Raw genomic sequence first — 24026 nt, 5'->3', positions numbered from 1 at the left:
TCATGGGAGTTGAAAATGGGTGTGTCTGATGAGTATGTGGTCTTGCTAAAGGTCACTCAGGTACCTAGGGCCCCCTGCAATTTGGTCTACCCTGCTTTAGAATTCTGAATCCTTTGATTTCAGCCAGCGTGTCTAATAAAGGAGGTAGAGATAACACATGGGAAATATTTGGCCAGGGCTAGAAATGACCTTTGTAATTTCTGACTTAACTTGCCACAAACTGAGTCACATGACCATACTAGCTGTGGACAGCCTTAGAAGTGAAGTATGGCTCTGTCCAGGAAAAAAAAAAAATGGTTTGGAGAACAAAGGGGCAATTTCTGCCCCAAATGAGAAACAAACCACTGCAGATTTTATAGCAATGAATCAAAAAATTGAGCTAGAGCCCAGAGGGTCTCTGAAATTATTGTGAGTGGTATATTGGATTATTTAAAGATAATACAATGAACAAATTCAACATTAAAATTTCTCACTTGTAAAAGGATCCTCGTTTATCTTCTATAAAGTATAAAATTCTCTCTATATTTTTTCAAATAGACACTTTATAAAAATTTGCCAATACATATCTATAAATAGATAAATTAACATAATTTAAAAAACTGAATATTCCTGAAAATACATAATAAATATCATGACATTTCCCCCCATAGTTTATGCCTAAGCTTTAGCAGTAATATTTTTAGCCCTAAGTCAATAGAAAAAAAATGAAGCTATGAGTTAGACTCTGATTAAAGAGTAAATCTTCTCCAAAACCTATTGGAATCAATAGGGAATTTAGAAAAAATTAATAAAAAATACACAAAACTTTTTAGGTGTCACTGAAGTCAAGAAAATGAAAATTAAACTACCCAAAATGTTTGATTTTGCTATTAGAATTTGAAAAGACAATTATTAAAATAAACATTGAGCCTGAAGGGCAATCTTTAAAGGTAAATATAATTCTGAAATTAAAGAACAAGGATATAGACATGTAGAAACTGCAAAAAAAACTATCACCTTTCTCAGACAAATTTTTAGTAAAATAAGAATTATATTATGCATTTATGTTTGTGTGTACATGTATATCTTTTAGCTGTTAGTTTGTGCAAGTGTGTTATATATGTATATGAATATATACTATATGTATAGTAATTGGTTTAAATAACTGTTACTCATGTCAGCTATAGTCTGGAATATAACCATTAATAGATAGCTTGATAAGTGCTTAATAAGTTTGTGATATTATCACCATATATTATCCAGTATAAAATATCCTTTTTAAACAAATGTTCATATTAAAAAGATATTTTAAATGTATATAGATATAGATAATAAGAATACATTTTAAATTTAAATAAATGGTCAATGAAAAGATAAAATGGCTCAGTCGTGTCTGACTCTTTGCAACCCATGGACTATACAGCCCATGGAATTCTCCAGGCCAGAATACTGGAGTGGGTTGCCTTTCCCTTCTCCAGGGTATATTCCCAACCCAGGAATAGAACCGGGGTCTCCTGCATTGCAGGCAGATTCTTTACCAACTGAGCTATCAGGGAAGCCCATAAAATGGTTAAGGTTTTTAAAATTTCTTGATGAAGTCTGACTTTTCTAAATCACTTTGTAAGTCAAAGCCATAGATACATACTATTTCTACATATAATCATCTCTTTCCAATAAAGAGTTATGCAGCAACTCTTTATTCTCCAATAAAGAGAGTATAGCATTTTTTTAAAAAGTTTGTTTTCTCTTTAAGGATTTTCTTCCAACAGTCTTTAATATTTTTCCAAGTTGTTGACATCCATTTTTATGTTTTGATGCTTGTTCTTAATCAATACTTCCTGAAAGTAAATGTTTTCACACAATGAATAGGGCTCATGTGCCTGCTTTCACTGTTTCTTAGTTTGTTGACTAAATTGTTGAGAGTTTACAGTTGGGCAGTCACACCATCAAGTACGGCAGCCAAGTTGGCACATGCTGGGTTGATAGCAATTTTAAATGTTATTGATTGTCAGACAAACTCAGTGATATTGAAAAGTGTAACAACTGCCTTTAATATAGTAATATCAAGTTCTGGAAAATGAATGTATATCGTCACATGGACAATCAATTTCTTCTTTCCTCAAGTTCATAGTTTATTAATAGAGTTTAATGATAGAATAGAAGTTTATACTAAAATGTATATAGAATCATAATTTAAGGCCTTGTTTCATCTCACTGTTAGATATGATATTTTCATAAAAAAGTATCATTAAAATTATATGCTTTATAGGATCAGCCACACTGCTAAGGAGAAATTATTGCATTCCAGAAGGTTCACTGTGTTTGGTTACATGAAATAGTTTGTATATGAACAGATTTTTTTTCAATAATTGTCAGACAAATTATTGTATTCAAGAAAAATATATTTGAGTACTCACTATATTCTAAGAAGTGCCTTGTTGTTGTTTTTTAGTTGCTAAATTGTGAAATTGTGTCTGACTTTTTGCAACCCCATGTACTGTAGCCCAACAGGCTCCTCTGTCCATGGGCTTTCCCAGGCAAGAATACTGGAGTGGGTTGCCACTTCCTTCTCCAGGTGATATCCTGACCCAGGAATATTCCTGACCCATGTCTCCTGCTTGGCAGGCAGATTCTTTACCACTGAGCCTCCTGGGGACCCCAAGAAGTGCCTTGGTGTACACATATATGGGGACGATCCAGAGAGATGATATGAGGTGGGAGGGGGGTTCATGTTTGGGAACTCATGTACACCCGTGGTGGATTTATGTCAATGTATGGCAAAACCAATACAGTATTGTAAAGTAAAATAAAGTAAAAATAAAAATTTAAAATAAAATAAATAAAATAAATAATAAAATAAAATACTTTTTCTTACTTGCAAAAAAAAAATAGGTTAAGTTTAACTTTGAACTCTAATGTACTTTTTAGAAACTGAAGAGAACAAGAAATAATCATGTAAAAGTGCAATAAGGAATGCCATAAATGAGTAAGGAACACAGTGCAATGGGTGTGCAGAAGAGGGAATTATGAATTGTCAAGATATATGAATATTTTTAGAGCTTAAATTTATAGGACTTTGTTCAAGAAGGAACATCAGTGGATAAGGCTATTCCAACCAGATGAAATAGCATAAGCCAAGACACAGAAGTAAGGATAGAAGTAGTTTGGCCCTCCTGAAATTATTCACTGCATTTAGAGAAATATTATATTAATAAAAATGATATTATATATCCATATAAGATGGTATACATCCATGTAAATATGCTAAGAGTTTCAAGCTTCATCATTGACACATGAAGCAAAAATAAAACTTTGCTGGTATTGTGAAAAATAGATTAAAGATGAAAGTATGGAAAATTGACATTACATTATGAAAAGAACCTAAACTCAAGATGATGAGGTTTAATTAAGATGCTAAATTTGGCAATAGATGTTAGAAAATAAAATGGAGAGGCATGGAGAAGATAAAATTGGTAATTAGGAAAATGGATAAGATGGAGAAAATGTTGATTAATAGCATTAATTAAAGAATAAACCCCATGATCAATGATGAGACTTTTTAAAGCTCAATGTAAGACATCTGTCTCTCTCTAGATAGATGATGATAAAAAGATATTGATAGGTGATATGTAAAGATAAAGTTGATAAGTAGATGGTAAGCACAGATGTAGATATTTGCATAGAGACATCACATACATACAATATCAATTATATATATGATATATAATGTATGTGATAAAATAGATATACAATAAAATAGAGATGATAGTGGAGCATGTTAATATAAATAACCAGTTGTTGGCACTTGGGGTATTTCAGGTTTAAGGGAAACAAAGTCCATGAGCCCCTTGACTATATATTCACACATGACACATACCTAAGAAGATCTGTGTATTACATTTTTCTAGACATAGAGAAAAAGAATACTCACTAGTACCTTTTAATCTAGCATGCCTTACATATTAGATATTATTAAAAGACTGATATTATTGAAAGTCATTAAGCTTAAGCAAAATGAGTTAATTATTGTTTTAAATACTTTTACTTTGCTACTATCACTCTCCATGTTATCACTTAAAGTTGTTAAATCTAATCAGTCTATTTATTTACTGTTTTACACTGGAAGTAAGGCTTAATCTAATTATTATTCAACAAATGGTTTTTGACATAGCAATAGTAAAAACAATATTTTTTCACAAATAGATAATTATTCTTGTGTTATTTACTACTACAGAACTAATATAGAAACCCAGAAAAGGCAGATAAAAGGATGCCAAAGTATTTTAAAGTAAGTAATAATGAATATGCAAAATTTGCTAAAATAATAAAGAATAAAAATATCACCTTTGCCTCCTTTGCCTTTTGCTTCTCTTCTTTTCTCAGCTATTTGTAATCCTCCTCAGACAACCATTTTGCCTTTTTGCATTTCTTTTTCTTAGGGATGGTTTTGATTACAGCCTCCTGTACAATATTACAAACCTCCGTCCATAGTTCTTCAGGCACTCTATCAGATTTAATCCCTTAAATCTGTTTATCACTTCCACTGTATTTTCATAAGCGATTTGATTTAGGTCATACCTGAATGGCATTCTGAAGGAGATTAGCCCTGGGATTTCTTTGGAGGGAATGATGCTGAAGCTGAAACTCCAGTACTTTGGCCACCTCATGCGAAGAGTTGACTCATTGGAAAAGACTCTGATGCTGGGAGGGATTGGGGGTAGGAGGAGAAGGGGACAACAGAGGATGAGATGGCTGGATGGCATCACTGACTCGATGGACCTGAGTCTGAGTGAATTTCAGGAGTTGGTGATGGACAGGGAGGCCTGGCGTGCTGCGATTCATGGGATCTCAGAGTCGGACAAGACTGAGCAACTGAACTGAACTGAACTGAACTGAATAGCCTAGTGGTTTTCCCTGCTTTCTTAACTTTAAGCCTGAATTTTGAAATAAGGAACCACAGTCAGCTACCGGTTTTGTTTTTGCTGACTGTGTAGAGCTTTTCTCATCTATGTCTGCAAAGAACATAATCAATCTGATTTTGATATTGACCATCTGGTGATGTCCATGTGTAGTCATCTCTTGGGTTGTTGGAGAAGGGTGTTTTTCTTGACGAAACTGTTAATCTTTGCCATGCTTCAGTGTCTTTTAACTTCCTACTTTTGCATTGTAATCACCCGTGATGAAAAGGACTTTTTTTTGGTATTAATTCTAAAGGTTTTGTATATCTTCATAAAACTGGTCAACTTCAGCTTCTTCAGCATTAGTGGTTGGGGCATAGATTTGCATTACTGTAATGGTGAGTGGTTTGCCTTGGAAACTAACGGAGATCATTATGTTGTTTATGAGGTTGCACCAAAGTCCTGCATTTTGGACTTTTTTGTTGACTCTGAGGGCTACTCCACTTTTTCTAAGTGATTCTTGCCCATGTTCATGTGTGCTAAGTCACTTCACTCGTGTCTTTACAACTCCATGGACTGTAGGCCGCCAGGCTCCTCTGTCCAAGGGATTCTCCAGGGAAGAATATTGGAGTGGGTTACCATTTCCTTCTCGAGGGGATCTCTCCAATTTAGGGATCAAACCTGTGTATCTTACATCTCCTGCCTTGACAAGTGGGTTATTTACTACTAGCGCCACCTAGGAAGACATTGTTCCTCACGGTAGTAGATGTAATGATCACCTGGATCCAATTCATCCATTTCTGTTCATTTTGGTTCACTGATTCCTAAGATGCTGATGTTTAATCTTGCCATCTCTTGCTTGCCTACATCCAGCTTACCTTTATTCATGGACCTAAAATTCCAGGTTCCTATGCAATAGTGTTTTTATAGTATCAGACTTTATACTTTCACCACCAAACACACCCACAACTGAGCACCATTTCTGCTTTGGCCCAGTCACTTCATTCTTTCTGGAGCTATTTGTAATTGCCCTCCACTCTTCCCCAGTAGCATATTGGACACCTTCTAACCTGGGGGCTCATCTTCCATTGTCATACCTTTTTAGCTTTTTCATAACGTTTATGGGGTTATAGGGGCAAGAATACTGGAGTGGGTTGCCATTTTCTCCTTCAGTACTGTATTTTTATTAGGGTATAGTTACTTCACAGTGTTGTGTTAATTACTGCTGCTGCTGTTGTTTAGTCTCTAAGTCATGTCTGACTCTTTGCGAATTCATAGTCACAAAGCCTGGTAGCCTGCCAGGCTACTCTGCCTGTGGGATTTCCCAGGCAAGAATACTGGAGTGGGTTGCCGTTTCCTTCTCCAGGGGATTTTCCCAACCCATGGATTGAAGCTGCATCTCCTGAAGTGGCAAACAGATTATTTACCAGTGAGCCGTTAGGGAAGCCCAGTGTCTGCTGTACAAGGAAGTGAATCAGCTATGTTCTGTGCTAGGTTGCTTCAGTCGTGTCCAACTCTTTGTGACTCCATGGACTGTAGCCCGCCAGTGTGACCATGGGAGTTTTCAAATAAGAATACTGAAGCAGGTTGCCATGCCCTCTTCCAGGGGATCTTCCTGACCCAGGGATTGAACTCGCATCTCCTGAATTGCAGGTGGTTTCTTTAACACTGAGCCTTCGGGGAAGCTCGTGAACCAGCTATATGTATAAACATATCCTTTCCCACTTGCACCTCCCTCTCCCCCTCTCCCCTATCACGTCCATCTAGGTCACTACATATCACCAAGCTGAGCTCCCTGAATTATACAGTAGGTTCCTACTAGCTATCTGTTTTACACAGGGCAGTACACAGAGGTCAATCCCGATCATACTTATGGATAGTTGGGCAATAATGCAGTAGTAAACCATACAAGGCGGTGCTGGAAATCTATGTTGCTTGAAGTGAAGATTTATTGATAAGACATCACATCAGAATTTGTAAAAGATAGAGACTCAGATTATAGTGAATAAAACTAGTCCTCTCTATTCTTGAAATAATCAGTTAAGTGATGTAAACCAGAATGGGGATGAGGAAAATTCCTAACTTACTCATCACATCCATTGAATACACTCAGATCCAACTCTAGTCATGATATGTGCCTGCCCAGATATCTAAAGCTTATATGTGAATCCAACTTACTCTTATGCCCATAGATTTCCATTTATTACCAGCAACCAATAGAGTGTCCTAAGAGAGTCCCTTGGACTGTAAGGAGATACAACCAATCCATCCTAAAGGAAATCAGTCCTGAATATTCAGTGGAAGGACTGATGCTGAAGCTGAAACTCCAATACTTTGGCCACCTGCTGTGAAGAACTGACTCATTTGAAAAGAGCCTGATGCTGGGAAAGATTGAAGGCAGGAGGAGAGGGGGATGACACATGATGAGAGGGTTGGATGTCATCACCGCTCAATGGATATGAGTTTGAGTAAACTCTGGGAGCTGGTGATGGACAGGGAGGCCTGGTGTACTGCAGTCCATGGGGTCACAAAGAGTCGGACACAACTGAGTGACTGAACTGAACTGAACTGAAGAGTAACAGAATTTCCAAGTGTTTTTCAAATGTCCCATAAGTCAAAAGACAAGCTAAAGATGTTCAAACTTCAGCTCTAAGCTTCAGGCAAACATATTTTAGATAATATTCATCATTCCCTTAAAACCATAAATTGAATAGCCCATTGCTGGATATAAGATTACCATTAAAATGCAAATGTAGGAAATTTATGATTAGATTTATTGACCTTTAAACAATATAAAATTAGAACCAGTTATATTTCATTTTTTTCTAGGATATTTGTGTATAACAAATCCATAGTCTGCTATAGTCAGAAACCACTGACAGGCCACCAGCAAAATGTTAATTTGTGAGCCACAATAATGAACCTCTGGCTGAAGTAAAACCACATTTCTCCATAGATTCAGAAGAAAGAGGAGTCACTCCTGTGGACCATTTGTGCTGCCTTCTCTTGGCATGTGCTGCATGCTAAATCATTTCATTTGTCTCCAACTCTGCACCCCGTGGACTGTAGCTCACCAGGCTCCTCTGTCCAGGGATTCTCCAGGCAAGAATGCTTGAATGGATTGCCGTGTCCTCCTCCAGAGAATCTTCCCAACCCAGGAATCAAATTCTCATCACCTGTGGCTCCTGCACTGCAGGTGGATTCTTTATCATTGAGCCAATGTGGAATGTCCTCACAGGGTAATAAAACTTGGTTTTGATTACAACATGAGTGTGTCCTTGGTCGCCCCCTTGTGGTGGACTCAATAAAGTACTCACATGTGACACTACCTCTAGATGTTTGAGACTTTCTAGCATTTGATAGTGAAATATGATGCTGAATATAATCTTAAAAGGTTTTTCTTGAACTTTGTGCTGGTGCTTTTTTTATTTCTAAGATTAAGTATATAATTGAATAATCTGATCAAATTGTGTTATCCTATGTCCCTGGGTGAAATCTAGTCTATATCTTTATTTTCTATTACTGTTCCCCTTTTATATTTGTAGATTTTATTGTTCCTAGTAAGAGAGAGTGGCAATAGGCAGGTGTATATTCTCAATAAACCTGACAATGTGAATTAGCTCCGAAGGCCAATAAGAATGTCTCAACACACTGGTGGGTCAAATTTGCTTTGGGTCACTACTCCAGACCTCATATGGACTCTTTTTTTCTTTGTTTCCCTGAGAATCAATTTGTTTATCCCATTTACTAGCATTTGCAGCAAGTAAGGCTTACTGATGGTGACAGCTGGCATTTGGTAAGGCTATAGACACCCAGGATATAAAAGCAGCATATTTATTTCCAGTTGTCTCAGCTCTTATAGGCTATCCCAGCAGAATATTCATCCCCATCCCGGGGAACTCATGCTGCATCCATGTACTTTACCATAGACTTAAACATCATTTTTATCTTTCCCTGAACACATCTACCTAGACCAAGAGTCAGAGAAGCTGAAGGATGATTGTAGGAAAGGTGGAATATTTTAGAGGTGAGCAGTTGTGTCTTGCTTGATGTGCAAGCAGTTAAGTAGCAGAATGGGTGATCTGGGGCTTCCTTGGTGGTTCAGTGCTAAAGAATCCACCTGCCAAACGGGAGATGCAGGTTCGATGCCTGGGTCAGGAAGATCCCCTGGAGGAGGAAATGGCAACCTACTCCAGTATTCTTGCCTGGAAAATCCTATGTACAGAGGAATCTGATGGACTGCAGTCCATGGGGTCACAAAGAATCAGATACATCTTAGTGACTAAACAACAATAACGAAAAAAATTAATGATCTATAAAATGGTTGTTGCTTCATTTCTTTCACATACAATCTACTCTCCATGTCCGTGGACTCTAAGAATTTAACCAACAACAGATGGACAAACTATTCCAGAATTTCCCAAAATCAAAACTTGAATTTACAGTATGGGTAATTATTTACTTTGTACTTTGTATTTACAACTATTTACATAGCATTTATATTGTATTAGGCATTATAAATAGTCCACAGGTATTTAAAATATATAAGAGGATGTACATAGGTTATATAGGCAAACACTATGCCATTTTACATGTTATTTGAGTATCCTAGGATTTTGGTATCCTTGGGGGTCTTGGAATCAATCCCCAAGACACACTGATTGAGTCTTGTATCATGCACAAGAATCTCTCTTATGATGCATCTTTATTGGAAATTAGTAGGAAAAGGATTTCAGGGAAAAGCAGTTTGGCCTAGCCAAGTGGATATATTATGAGGGCTTCCCTGGTGGCTCAGATGGTAAAGAATCTGTCTGCAATGCGGGAGATCTGGCTTTGATCCCTGGGTCAGGAAGATCCCCTGGACTCAATTATGTTTTATTGTTATTCAGTGTGTGAAAAATATATGTGTTAATTAGATGTTTTTTACCTACTTAAAAGCAAACATATTTAAAAACTTCTAAGATTCCATAAATATATAGATTTGGTAAAACTTAAAATTTCTAGGAATTATTTCCTTAAACTAATATGAAAATATTCAGAAAGACTACATTTGCTAATAAATATAAAGATTTGCCAATTGGTATAATATTTCATAGAATAATTATGGGGTATTTGAAATAGTTTATTGATTATAGTTCAACCATTTTAATTTACATACAAGGGTTATTTTGCCTTTTTATTGTTTTTTCTTCAAATATTATCAATATTTCTTGTAATTGATATTTACTGGAAATACAATAAATCAAATTAGTATAAAAATTTACTTGTGAAAATCACTTTGTCAAATACAAAAATAAATTAAACCAGTGTCTTTGCACAATCATCTCCCTTACAGTAAACTGTTGCAATCATGTTGTCATGTTCATATTAGGTAGACAGGATTTATTCTTTAGATGATGATAACTGTATTCCAGGAATAAAACAATAACAATGCTTATATATGTTAATTGGTGAAAGAGGATGTATATATGCGTATGCTTTAAGCTAATTTATTTCTGGGTTCACTTACCTTCCCATAGGAGCTTACATTTAATCTGCATTATGTTCTTCTAAATTTATATCTAAACTAGCTTTTGCCTGCTCCTGAAAAATTAAATATTGAATATTTTGTTGCAGTAACAATATCAAGTAGAGTTAGACTCTGCTGTTAACACCTGTTATTATGTAGACAATCACTAAGCATACAATGATTTAATAAAGTTATTGTGTGTTTCTATGGTGATAAAGAGCTTGTATAAATAGACAAAAATAGTTGAATAAGCAATAGTGTTTCTTGTATTATAAAATCTGTTACTATTACCTGTATAACTCCTTAATCTCATACATTCATCCTAAATCTTCTCAAAATATATAACAACTTAAAATAGACTCTTTTGTGAAACTCCATTGGATCTACAGCTGGTTAATTTGTTCATCTCCAGTAGTGCTGAAATAGCCCAGTGACACCTAAATGCACTCCCTGGCATACTGTGAGAGAGCTAACACATCAATTATAGATGGCTCTGTTAAACTTTCCTGGAATTATGTGTCCCTGGGAGCTAATTTATAGGACTAAAGGATTTGATATAGGTGTCAATTAAGCTGAACTTGGATTTCCCATAATCGGCAAATGTTAATTGAAATGTGCTCTCGTTTGTCAGTACAATTCCAGTCTTTAGTATATTAATTCCACAGTTTCCCTTGTTTCTCTTCAACAATTCACTAATAACTTTTATATAAAGTTGAATATGGTATTTCCTAGTGACACTTTTTCTCTGATAGAAGAAGTCTGTAGAAGTTTGTGCATGTAATTATTTTACTGAAAAGGAAAGAAAGTAGTTGCTCATGGCACTGGAGAGCCATGTACAATCCTGCATTATTCGAAACACCTTCTTCCTATGAATTTTTGGGGAATGTCATCATATCCTGAGTCAGTACCTAAAATCACAAATGAACAGTTTTCTGGTTATCTGGATTGTAGCATAAGACTGTTACTCAAAGTTAAATGTTAAATGAGTTAGCCTTTCTACTCTCTAAAACAGGTTTTTTATTCTCTATAAAAACTATAATTTATGCATGTATATATAATATATATGTTCTTATGAATAGAAAGCCTCTAACTTTTACATTAGTAATATAATATAGCTAATGTATAAATTATATATAATTAATCAGTGTGATTTTATAGAATTACATATGGTTAATATATATATTTAATATTATTATATAAATAATACATAAATCCTCCCTTAGCAAACATTTAATGGTATTTTTCACTCTATTGGGAAAATATTAATATTTCATGAGAGATTTCTTTCTTGGGATAAATATTAAAAACAATCAATATCTCTTCAGGACTTAAATGGGAGAAAATCAAGTGAATCTTATAGATCAATTAATTCAAACTTTATAACAACGTGGGATTAGCACTACTAATATTCTCATTTTACAGAAAAGAGTGAAACAAAACATGGCTAACTTTACATCTGGACTTTACTAACTTTTCTGTTTCTCTCCAGAAATAACGAAGCATTATTTTAAATCATTATTAACTAGGGATTCCTGTCAATATCTCTGTGCAATATTGACTCCCTAAAAGGTCACCAGAAAACTTATTGATTAAGCAAACTAATTGATGCTTTTGAACTGTGGTGTTGGAGAAGACTCTTGAGAGTCCCTTGGAGAGCAAGGAGATCCAACCTGTCCATCCTAAAGGAAATCAGTCCTGAATATTCACTGGAACCGATGCTGAAACTGAAATTCCAATACTTCGGTCACCTGATGTGAAGAACTGACTCATTTGAAAAGACCTTGATGCTGGGAAAGATTGAAGGCAGGAGAAGGGGATGACAGAGGATGAGATGGTTGGATGACATCACTGATTCAATGGACATGAGTCTGAGTAAGCTCTGGGAGTTGGTGATGGGCAGGGAAGCCTGGTGTACTGCAATCCATGGGGTCGCAAACAGTCGGACACCATTGAGTGACTGAACTGAACTGAAACTAGTTTTTAGACCAGTACAGGTATGGAGAATACTATCTTGATTGAGCCTCAGTGAATCTCGGAAGGGAATATCAGGGGAAGATGTACATAGGATTATCAGAGTCTAGGGCCATCTTTGTTGCTGCTCAGTCGCTCAGTCATGTCTTGACTCTTTGTGACTGAATGGACTACATACCCCTGGCTTCCCTGTCCTTCTGGTTTAAGGCAAATCTTTTATGATAAGGTGATTGGTGCTGGTAACATGTTTGACACAAAAACTTAGGACTGTAGGTACAGGCAAAAAATGACCTTAATAAGTAAACTGATAAGTTGTCTGTTTAATAAATTGTCTGATAATCAAACCTCTTACCCAGCTGAGCAAAGTGTTTCCTTTGAGAAGAGCTATTTGCGTAACTAAGTAAATTATGTTATCATATACTGGTTTATAGGATCTCCTTGAATCAAATACAGTATCTACATACTGGTGCCTAGCCCTAAGTTCATGAGCAAGAATATCTAGGGACAAAGTCAATACAAGTGGAAAGGGTAGAAGGGGTGGGGTTTGGTTCTTGGTTAAGATTGCTAGGCTGTGTTAATGCAAGCCAATTCTCAATACCTTTTACAGAAAATAAAATTTCTCATCATATCATAAGAACAAATTCTATCTACAAAAACTTGTGGGAAATCTTGGTAATCCCTTTTGTGGAGAATTGTCCAACATGGAAGTAACTCCGATTATTAATCTAAGACTGATCTACTTAATACAATAGCCACTAGCCACATAGAACTATTATATTTGAACTTCGATGAATTCAAATGTAAAAGGCAATTCCTCAGTTATCCTAATTACATTTCAAGTGCTTAATAGCTACCTGTGGCTAGTAACTATCAGGTTAGATAATCCAGAATTATAGAACATTCCTATCATTAAAGAAAGTTCCATGGCACAACTTTAATCAAAGATAATTCTTCATGTTCTGAGAGTTGATTCAGAACATTTTCACCTTTAACAAAGCATAAATGTTATTCCAGGAATTTTAGAACAATAGTCTTATTTATGAATAGGTTCAATGCAATCAAATTGTAATGAAGTGGCATTTGACATTATTATTTTTCATGTGAATGTATCTTCAATTTTGTATCAAACTCACATTGGACTGTCAATTTTTCAATTCAATTTCTTGAAAAAAACCTCTTGGGTCAATGGGAAATACTTTTTTCTCTTAGTGGTTGATTGAGAGTTCATTAGATATTTATGGGCACACTAAAAATACCACTGAGTCATTTCTGGGAAATGCAAAAATACATAAGAAGAATCCCATCATGTGCTATAAAACTTCAATGTATATTAAAATTAAACACCTATGACTTCGTAGCTTTACTGTATTCCATGATAGGAAAACAAAAATTCATAAATGACAGTAATATTTATAAGTAGTTAATTCTGCTTGATTGGCTTCTTCCAGAACAGAATAATTTAGTTGGAACTATAAGAGAGCAAACCATTTGATCCTTTGCTGTGGAATACTCCATCCTTGATATTTAACTAAACTTGAACATCTTGAAGTTCATGGAATGAACTTGATACACATGGAATGTGTATCCCAACATAGACAGACCATCTGATGAACAGTAAAAGCACTTTCTGGTCTGAGTCTGGGCTAATAATACATTATTCCATGTTCCCTTTTTAAGAGAAATACTTTGAAATAGTAAGTTACCAAACCTTGTTCATTAAACATCAAAATCAAAGAGTAAATTATGATAAATTAAGAAATAAATGCACTAAATTAGGACTTGTCTCATATATATATATAGGGCTTCCCAGATGGCTCTGTGGTAAATAATCTGCCTGCCAAAGCAGGAACCACAGAAGAAACAGGTTCCATCCCTGGGTCAGGAAGATCCTGTGGAGGAGGAAAGGATATATTCTTCCTGGAAAATCCCATGGACAGAAGACCCTGGTGAGCTACAGCCCATGGGGTCACAAAGAGTCGGAGGCAACTAAGCACTAATTAGTTCTTAAAGCTGTTTACCTAGTTATAGTTTTACATTTTTATAACATTAAGTAAGTCTCTAAAAACTTAATAATATTTTCCATGGTCTCTAATAACTCCAGAATTTTAATTTAGGGCATTTTAAAAAAAGTGATCATCTTAATACCTTACTTATACTATCTAGGGATGTGTGTTAGTTGCTCAGCCGTGTCCGACTCTTTGTGACCCCATTGACTATGCCCGCCAGGCTCCTTTGTCCATGGGATTCTCCAGGCAAAAATACTAGAGTGGGTTGCCATTTCCTCCTCCAGGGGATCTTCCCCACCCAGGGATCGAACCTGGGTCTTCCACATTGCAGGTGGATTCTCTACCGTCTGAGCCCTATAAGATTTTGGTGAAGGGTGTACGTAGGGGGAGGGCATGACAACCCACTCCAGTATTTTTGCCTGGAGAATCCCAAGGACAGAGGAGCCTCGCACACTACAGGCCTTGGGGTTGCAAAGAGTCAGAGACCACTGAAATGACTGAAGCCTCTGGGCACTCAAGTACACATAGTATGAATTAGTGAAAGACACCTTTCCCCGGCATCACACAATGTGCACCAAAGCGGTAGAATATAAAATCAGGCAGATGAATTCACCTTGTTCTTTTAAGGGAAAATCCTACAGCCTTCTATTTAAAAACTCCTCAACTCCAGCAGAGTATCCACACCTGAGGCGCCCCGCTGGCCCCACGGTGCGCATGCGCGGTGCTAGCTGCCCCTGCCTGGTCGAGGGGCATGCCGTTGGTCCTGTCTGGGCTCTGTGCCCTCTCCCAGTTCTCAGCCTCTTACGTCTCAGGCAGCACATTCAGCTGGGTTGGCTAGCATACTCGCCACAAGAAGGAGGCAGAGCTCTTCCAAATGGTGGCCCAAGGCCTGTGGCCAATGTACCCACAGATCTGCTGTCCCTGGAGGAGCAGTACGGCTCCCAAGAGTTCCACTCGCAGGTGCTTGAGGATTATGACTCCGACCTAAGTTTCTCCTGATAGGCTGGTGCAGAATGGGCAAAACCACCTTCATAAGGCACCTGATAAAAAAGGGCTTCATGGGGCTGCAGTATGGGGCCAAGCATACCACTGACCCATTTGCCACTGCCACCAGTCACAGCCTTAGGAGGACGAGGTGTCCTGCAATGTGCTCACAGAAGCCCCTGGTGGACCCCTGCCCTCCCAAGCTCATCATCTTCAGTGTTCATGAACTGACTCATGTGTGCCCAGCTATCAGCATTGGCCTCCTCGGCCCTCCTGGGGTACTGTCTGGAGAGAAATAGCACTTTGGGGAGATTATGACTTGGTGGAGGCCTGGAGTGGTTCACCAAGCATCTGGACTGCATCATCTTGCTCTTAGATGCTCTTCAAGTGGTAACCTCTGAAGAGTGTTCAGAAGTCATCAAGACCCAGAGGACAGTTTGTGCTGAAGTTCCAGGCCTTAAAACCCTAGCTGCTGGATATGATGGACCATATGCTGGTCAACAACGTCACTTGACTGATGGTGATACCCAGCTCTGTGTGAAGGGTCATGCTTTGGATGGCTCCAGATCAAGCTTTTGGGGCATGACTATGGTGAGGGGTTCCAGCGAGGATACTGGTGATGCTGAGTAGGTGGTGGACAAAGACAAACCTGCCTACAATGAAATCTACAGACTGTCACTTTTCAGTGGCCAGATCAGGAGTGCCAATGCCAAGTAGGAGATGGTGAAGTCTGTGCTGCCTAGTACGGTCCTGGGAAAGGTCTGGAAGCTGGCTGAGGTAGACCCAAATGGGTGTTGGACAATGAGGAATTTGTCCTGGACAACCACTTCACTAAAGCCAGGCTGAAGGGCCACGAGGTGCCCACCTTCCTGCCCCCTCGCCTGATCTGTCCTCCAAGCAGAAGTACCAGTGACTGGCTCTGCTGGCCCATGCCTATCATCCTGCCATCTCAGCACCCAACCGGGCAGAGACTGAGGAGACAAGAAGTGTTCCAAGTTCTCAAGGGCTCTAGACTGAGCAGCTGCTTCCTCAGCTTTTGAAAATGGTAAGAAAAAAAAAATAATAATAGGATAACAGTACTGAAGTACTATCTACTTACTCCTCCCTTGAAATTAGTTTACTAAGAGCCAGATACTTCGATAAACACTTTAATATGTGTCATGCCATTGCACAGTTACTAAAACTCAATGGGAAAAGTTATCTGAAATTATGGTTTGGGATTTTGACCTTCCATATCTGCTTATCGCAAAAACTATCATTACCTAATCAAACTATTAAACTAATTAAGGGTTTTCTTATCAAAGCATTGAAACAATCTCCTTACCTCAAGCAGTCCTGCATGGCCGATGTTTTCTGTAGTTATTTTTGCTGTTTGGGAATATCACGTAAATGTGTTTTCTTGTGCCTGGCTTCTTTTGTGCTTAATACTCTTGAGATTTTTCTATATTGCTGCCTGCATTGTGGTAGATCATTTTTCATTATGAAAAACAAAAATCCCATGGCATAAATAGATGCTTATCCAATTTGTTGATGGCTGTTTGGGTTGCTTTCAAGTTTTGGCTACTGTAAATTATTGGTTATATGGGGCAGAAGATGTGTGAATTTGATTGCTAAAAAGAGAAATGTCTATTGGGGTCTTCTGTCCATTTTTTGATTGGGTTGTTTATTTGTTTGTTTTTGATATTGAGCTTCATGAACTGTTTGTATATTTTGGAGATTAATCCCTTGTAGGTCACTTCATTTGCATATATTTTCTCACAGGCTGAAGGTTGTCTTTTCATCTTGTTTATGGTTGTCTTTGCTGTGCAAAATCTTGTAAGTTTAATTAGCTCCCTTTTGTTAATTTTTGTCTTTATTTTCATCACTCCAGGAGGTGGGTCAAAAAGATTCTGCTTTGATTTCTGTCAGAGTGTTCTGCCTTTTTTTTCCTCTAAGAGTCTTATAGTATCTGATCTTTTATTCAGGGTTTTAATTGATTTTGAGTATATTTTTGTCTATGGTGTTATGGAGTGATTGCTGAAGAGAATGAGGGAACATTTGGGGTGATGTAGTTAGTTATGCCAGTATATATATTCAGATGCTTTTTAATTATATTTCAGTAAGCTTAATAAAGTATGTTTTTCATATGGAAGAATAAGCTGTAAGACAAATATGACTGTTCCACCACCCTCCTTAAAGCACTTCAGTTATTTCCTAATATTCTTCAGGAAAATATGAAGCTTCATATCCCTTATACAGTAACTTCTCTGATCTTCTTATCTAGAGTGTCTAGAGATCCCTCTTCCTGTGAACATCAGTTCTTGATAAGGATACAAAGAAGAATTTGGGGTCTTTCTTGTTGAAAGAGAGTTTATTGAAGAAAAGGAGAGAATAGAAAGAACACTTTAAGAGAGAGGTGGGCCAGGCCAAGGAAGGCAATGGCCCCAGAGGCCTAGAGTGTAGATTTTATAAAGCAAGATTTTTGTCATAATCCAGGAGGTTGTTGATTAACAGTCTTAACTGACAGCTGCAGGTTAAATAACAGGAGGCTCTGCTATGCATGTTCTTACTATAATTCAGTCTGTTATTGTTAAATGTATGTATTCATAGAATATTTATGAAGTTTTAATGAGGCCACCGAAAGTTATCTAAGGACGTGATATAATAAGATGTGCCCATGTAACAGAGTGAGGAATGTCCCTCCAGTTGGCCAGTGGGGGATTTTTCTGGTCCCCTGACCATTTTGGAGTACTGTTAGGGGTTTGTTTGGGGTAGAGTTGAAAAATCGCTTGGGGGGATTAGGTGATTATTACGCATTCAGCAAATGGGGCCGCATCTCACAGATCACGGTCTACTTCCTGCTTACCAGTTTGATTATTGCACAATTACCTGTTTTACTTTCTAACTATGCAACTTGCTAAAGTTATCTTCTTACAATACTTTCATGGAAGATTAAAAATATGTTTCTTTCCTACACATGCTGCAATAATTTATGTCTTTATACATTCCTGGAGTGACTTTCTATTTTACTGTATTATCTATTTTTTTCCTACACCCATTTGCACAATACCATACACTTATTCCTTGGAAGGAAAGTTATGACCAACCTAGATAGCATATTAAAAAGCAGAGACATTACTTTGCCAACAAAGGTTCATCTAGTCAAGGCTATGGTTTTTTCAGTGGTCATGTATAAATGTGAGAGTTGGACTGTGAAGAAAGCTGAGCACTGAAGAATTGATGCTTTTGAACTGTGGTATTGGAGAAGACTCTTGAGAGTCCCTTGGACTGCAAGGAGACCCAACCAGTTAATTCTAAAGGAGATCAGTCCTGGGTGTTCTTTGGAAGGAATGATGCTAAAGCTGAAACTCCAGTACTTTGGCCACCTCATGAGAAGAGTTGACTCACTGGAAAAGACCCTGATGCTGGGAGGAATTGGGGGCAGGAGGAGAAGTGGATGACAGAGGATGAGATGGTTGGATGGCATCACTGACTCGATGGACATGAGTTTGGGTAAACTCTGGGAGTTGGTGATGGACAGGGAGGCCGGGCGTGCTGCGATTCAAGGGGTCGCAAAGAATCGGACACAACTGAATGCCTGAATTTAACTGAACTGATACACACTATTAATTATCAACATCACCATCAACAGAGCAAATAGTATCCACAACTTTTTCATTCTCAACTCTAATTGTAATTCATACTTTGGATAATGTGTTATCCAAATGCAGGATTAGATGACTGTGGTTTATGTTCTCTGCCCCACTGTCCACATGGAAAAGATACCAAATCTTTCTAATCCAAATATTCCTCATTACAAACTAAGGATATGATACAATAGCAATAATTGCAGTAGTAGTAATTGATCTTGTGATGTTTCACATTGAGGATTAAACAAGAAAATGAATATAGACAGTTCATCTAAATGAATGGCATATGATAAACATCTACTTATATTAGCTATTAAAAATAATGCAGGGTGGTCCTAAGATGGTGGAGAAATAGGACAGGGAGACCACTTTCTCCCCCACAAATTCATCAAAAGAACATTTAAACGCTGAGTAAATTCCACCAAACAACCTCTGAATGCCGGCAAAGGACATCCAGCACCCAGAAAAGCAGCCCATTCTCTTTGAAAGGAGGTAGGAAAAAATATAAAAGACAAAAGAGATAGGGACGGAGCTCCATCCCAGGAAGGGAGTCTTAAAAAGAGAGAAGTTTCCAAACACCAGAAAACACTCTCACTGCTGAGTCTGTGGCAAGCCTTGGAACCATAGAGGGCAACATAACTGGGAGGAAAAATAAGTAATTAAAACCCACAGATTACGTGCCCAACGGTAACTCCCCCACTGGAGAAGCAGCGCAGTCGCCTGCATCCACCACTAGCAAGTAGGGGCTGGGCAGGGAGGCGCGGGCTGCATTGCTTAGAGTAAGGACCCAGCCTGAATGCCCCAAGGGCAATCTGAGGGAACTAACTTGGGCTAGCAAACCAGACTGTGGGAAAGTTACCAAGCGAAAAGCCCTAACCTAAGACACTGCCAGGCCCACTCACAGAACTCAGGACTGACTAGAGCTACACAAAAAACCCTAATCTAAACACCATCAGGCCCTCTCACAGAGCAAAGGACTGAACAGAGCTAGCCAGCTGCAGACCATCCCCTTCCAGTGACAGGCAGTGAGAGCTGGAGGGGGCAATTGCGGCCCCAGAGAGACATTAACTACCAAACTGCAAGCAGGCTTCTTTGCTAACTAAGACTTCTTGGGATTCTGGATAATCAACATCTGCCTGAGAAGGTGTGCCAGTTGTACACCCAGAAAACTGGTTGTACACCCAGAAAACTGAGGGGCAGGGAAGGGGGAGGCAATAAGTCACAGAGACTGTACTCGCCAAACACCTGGTCACCTGAGATGCTCAGACCTGGGAAGGGCACAAAACATAGGCCCAATCGAGTCTGCGCCTCTGAGGACTGTCCAAGTACCTGAACCTGAGCAGCTTAGACCTGGGATGTGCATGCAGCCCAGGGCCGGCCTCGGATGGTTCCCAGCAGAGCAACCTAGAGCCTGAGCAGTGTGGGCAGGGAGGGCACACACGTCGTGAGCAAGGGCAGGCCTATTGTGGCTGAGACACTGAGAGCACAGGCCAGTGTTATTTGTTTGCAGCGTCCCTCCCTCCCCACAGCATGACTGAACAAGTGAGCCTAAAAAAGTGTCCACTACCGCCCCCTTGTGTCAGGGCATAAATTAGACATTGAAGAGACCAGCAAACAGAAGAAGCTAAAACAGAGGGAACCGCCTTGGAAGTGACAGGTGCAATGGATTAAAACCCTATAGTTAGTACCAATTACATAGGAAGGGGCCTATAGATCTTGAGAAATATAAGCCAGACCAAGGAACTATCTGAAAAAGAACTGACCCCACACTGCTGACAACAATACCAGAGAAAGTCCCAGGTACATTTTTACTATCACTCTTAATTTTTTATTTTTTTAAAATTTTATGTACTCTATTACTCCTTTAACTTTCATTTTTATAATCTACTATTACTTTGCAAAGAAAAAAGAGACCCTATTTTTTAAAGCACACTTCATATATATATAATTTTTTTTTATAATTTTTGAGTCTTTGTTTTTTTTTCTTTTCTTTAATATTCTATTTTTGAAAATCGAACCTCTATTCTAGATTATTAATCATTGCTTTTTGGTATTTGTTATCAACTTTGTACCTTTAAGAACCCAATCTTCAGTACCCATTTTTACTTGGGAGTGAGATTACTGGCTTGACTGCTCTCTCCCCCTTTGGACTCTCCTTTTTTTTCCACCAGGTCACCTCTATCTCCTCCCTCCCCCTTCTTTCTCTACCCATCTCTGTGAATCTCTTTGTGTGTTCCAGATGGTGGAGAACATTTAGGGAACTGATTACTGGCTGGATCTGTCTCTCTCCTTTTGATTCCTCCCTTTATCCTCCAGGCCACCTCTGTCTCCTTCCTCCCTCTTATTTTCTCTGTATAACTCCGTGAACATCTCTGAATGGTCCAGACTATGGAGTGCACATAAGGAAGTGATTACTGTCTAGCTTGCTCTCTCCTCTTTTGATTCCACCTCATGTCATTTGGGTCATCTCTAAATTCCACCTCCCTCTTCTCTTCTCCATGTAACTCTGTGAACCTCTCTGGGTGTCCCTCACTATGGAGAAACTTTTCATCTTTAACCTAGATGTTTTATTAAAGGTGCTATATAGATGCAGAAGTCTTGAGGCTACTTTACAAATAAGATTGAAAACCAGAAACAGGAAGCTTAAGTCCAAATCCTGAGAATACCAGAGAACTCTTGACTCCAGGGAACATTAATTAACAGGTGTTCATCAAATGCCTCCATACCTACCCTGAAACCAAGGACCACTCAAGGGCCAACAAGTTACAGAGCAAGACATACCACACAAATTCTCCAGCAACACAGGAACACAGCCCTGAGCTTCAATATACAGGCTGCCCAAAGTCACTCCAAACTGATTGACATCTCATAACTCATTACTGGACACTTCATTGCACTCCAGAGAGAAGAAATCCAGCTCCACCCACCGGAACACTGATGCAAGCTTCCCTAACCAGGAAAACTTGACAAGCCACCCGTACAACCCCACCCACAGTGAGGAAACTCCACAATAAAGAGAACTCCACAAACTGCCAGAATACAGAAAGGCCACCCCAAACACAGCAATATAAACAAGATGAAGAGACAGAGGAATACCCAGCAGGTAAAGGAACAGGATAAATGCCCACCAAACCAAACAAAAGAGAAAGATATAGGGAATCTACCTGAGAAAGGATTCCGAATAATGATAGTGAAAATGATCCAAAATCTTGAAAACAAAATGGAATCACAGATAAATAGCCTAGAGACAAGGATTGAGAAGATGCAAGAAAGGTTTAACAAGGAGCTAGAAGAAATAAACAATAGTCAATATATAATTAATAATGCAATAAATGAGATAAAAAACACTCTGGAGGGAACAAATAGTAGAATAATGGAGGCAGAAGATAGGATTAGTGAATTAGAAGATAGAATGTCAGAAATAAATGAATCAGAGAGGAAAAAAGAAAAACTAATTAAAAGAAATGACTACAATCTCAAGAGACCTCTGGGACAATGTTAAATGCCCCAACATTCGAATCATAGGAGTCCCAGAAGAAGAAAACAAAAAGAAAGTCCATGATAAAATACTTGAAGAGATAATAGTTGAAAACTTCCCTAAAATGGGGAAGGAAATAATCACCCAAGTCCAAGAAACTCAGAGAGTCCCAAACAGGATAAACCCAAGGTGAAACTCCCCAAGACACATATTAATCAAATTAACAAAGATCAAACACAAAGAACAAATATTAAAAGCAGCAAGGGAAAAATGCCAAATAACACACAAGGGGATTCCCATAAGGATAACAGCTGATCTTTCAATAGAAACTCTTCAGGCCAAGAGGGAATGGGAAGACATACTTAAAGTGATGAAGGAAAATAACCTACAGCCTAGATTACTTTACCCAGCAAGGATCTCATTCAAATATGAAGGAGAAATCAAAAGCTTTACAGACAAGCAAAAGCTGAGAGAATTCAGCACTTCCAAACCAGCTCTCCAACAAATGCTAAAGGATCTTCTCTAGACAGGAAACACAAAAAGGGTGTATAAACTCTAGCCCCAAACAATAAAGTAAATGGCAACAGGATCATACTTATCAATAATTACCTGAAACATAAATGGGCTGAATGCCCCAACCAAAAGAAAAAGACTGGCTGAATGGTTACAAAAACAAGACCCCTATATATGTTGTCTATAAGATACCCACCTCGAAACAAGGGACACATACAGACTTAAAGTGAAAGTCTAGAAAAAGATATTCCATGCAAATAGAGACCAAAAGAAAGCAGGAGTAGCAATACTCATATCAGATAAAATAGACTTTAAAACAAAGGCTGTGAAAAGAGACAAAGAAGGGCACTACATAATGATCAAATGATCAATCCAAGAAGAAGATATAACCGTTATATATACACCCAACATAGGAGCACTACAATATATAAGACAAATGCTAACACGTCTGAAAGGGGAAATTAACAATAAAACAATAATAGTGAGAGACTTTAATACCACACTCACACCTATGGGTAGATCACCTAAACAGAAAATTAACAAGGAAACACAAACTTCAAATGATACAATAGACCAGTTAGACCTAATTGTTATCTATAGGACATTTCACCCCAAAACAATGAATTTCACCTTTTTCTAAAGCACATATGGAAATTTCTCCAGGATAGATCACATCCTGGGCTGTAAATATAGCATTGGTAAATTCCAAAAAAAATTGAAATCATTCCAAGCATATTTTCTGACCACAATGCAGTAAGATTAAATCTCAATTACAGGAGAAAAACTATTAAACATTCCAACATATGGAGGCTGAACAACATGCTGCTGAGTAACCAACAATCACAGAAGAAATACAAAAAAAAAAAGAAATCAAAATATGCATAGAAACTAATGAAAATGAAAATACAACAACCCAAAACCTGTGAGACACTGTAAAGGCAGTCCTAAGGGGAAGGTTCATAGCAATAGAGGCATACCTCAAGAAACAAGGAAAAAGTCAAATAAATAACCTAACTCTACACCTAAAGCAACTAGAAAAGGAAGAAATGAAGAAACCCA

This window comes from Ovis canadensis, chromosome 16 (assembly GCF_042477335.2).
Source record: "Ovis canadensis isolate MfBH-ARS-UI-01 breed Bighorn chromosome 16, ARS-UI_OviCan_v2, whole genome shotgun sequence".
Classification (NCBI taxonomy): domain Eukaryota; kingdom Metazoa; phylum Chordata; class Mammalia; order Artiodactyla; family Bovidae; genus Ovis; species Ovis canadensis.
Note: the sequence above shows the minus strand (reverse complement) of the source record.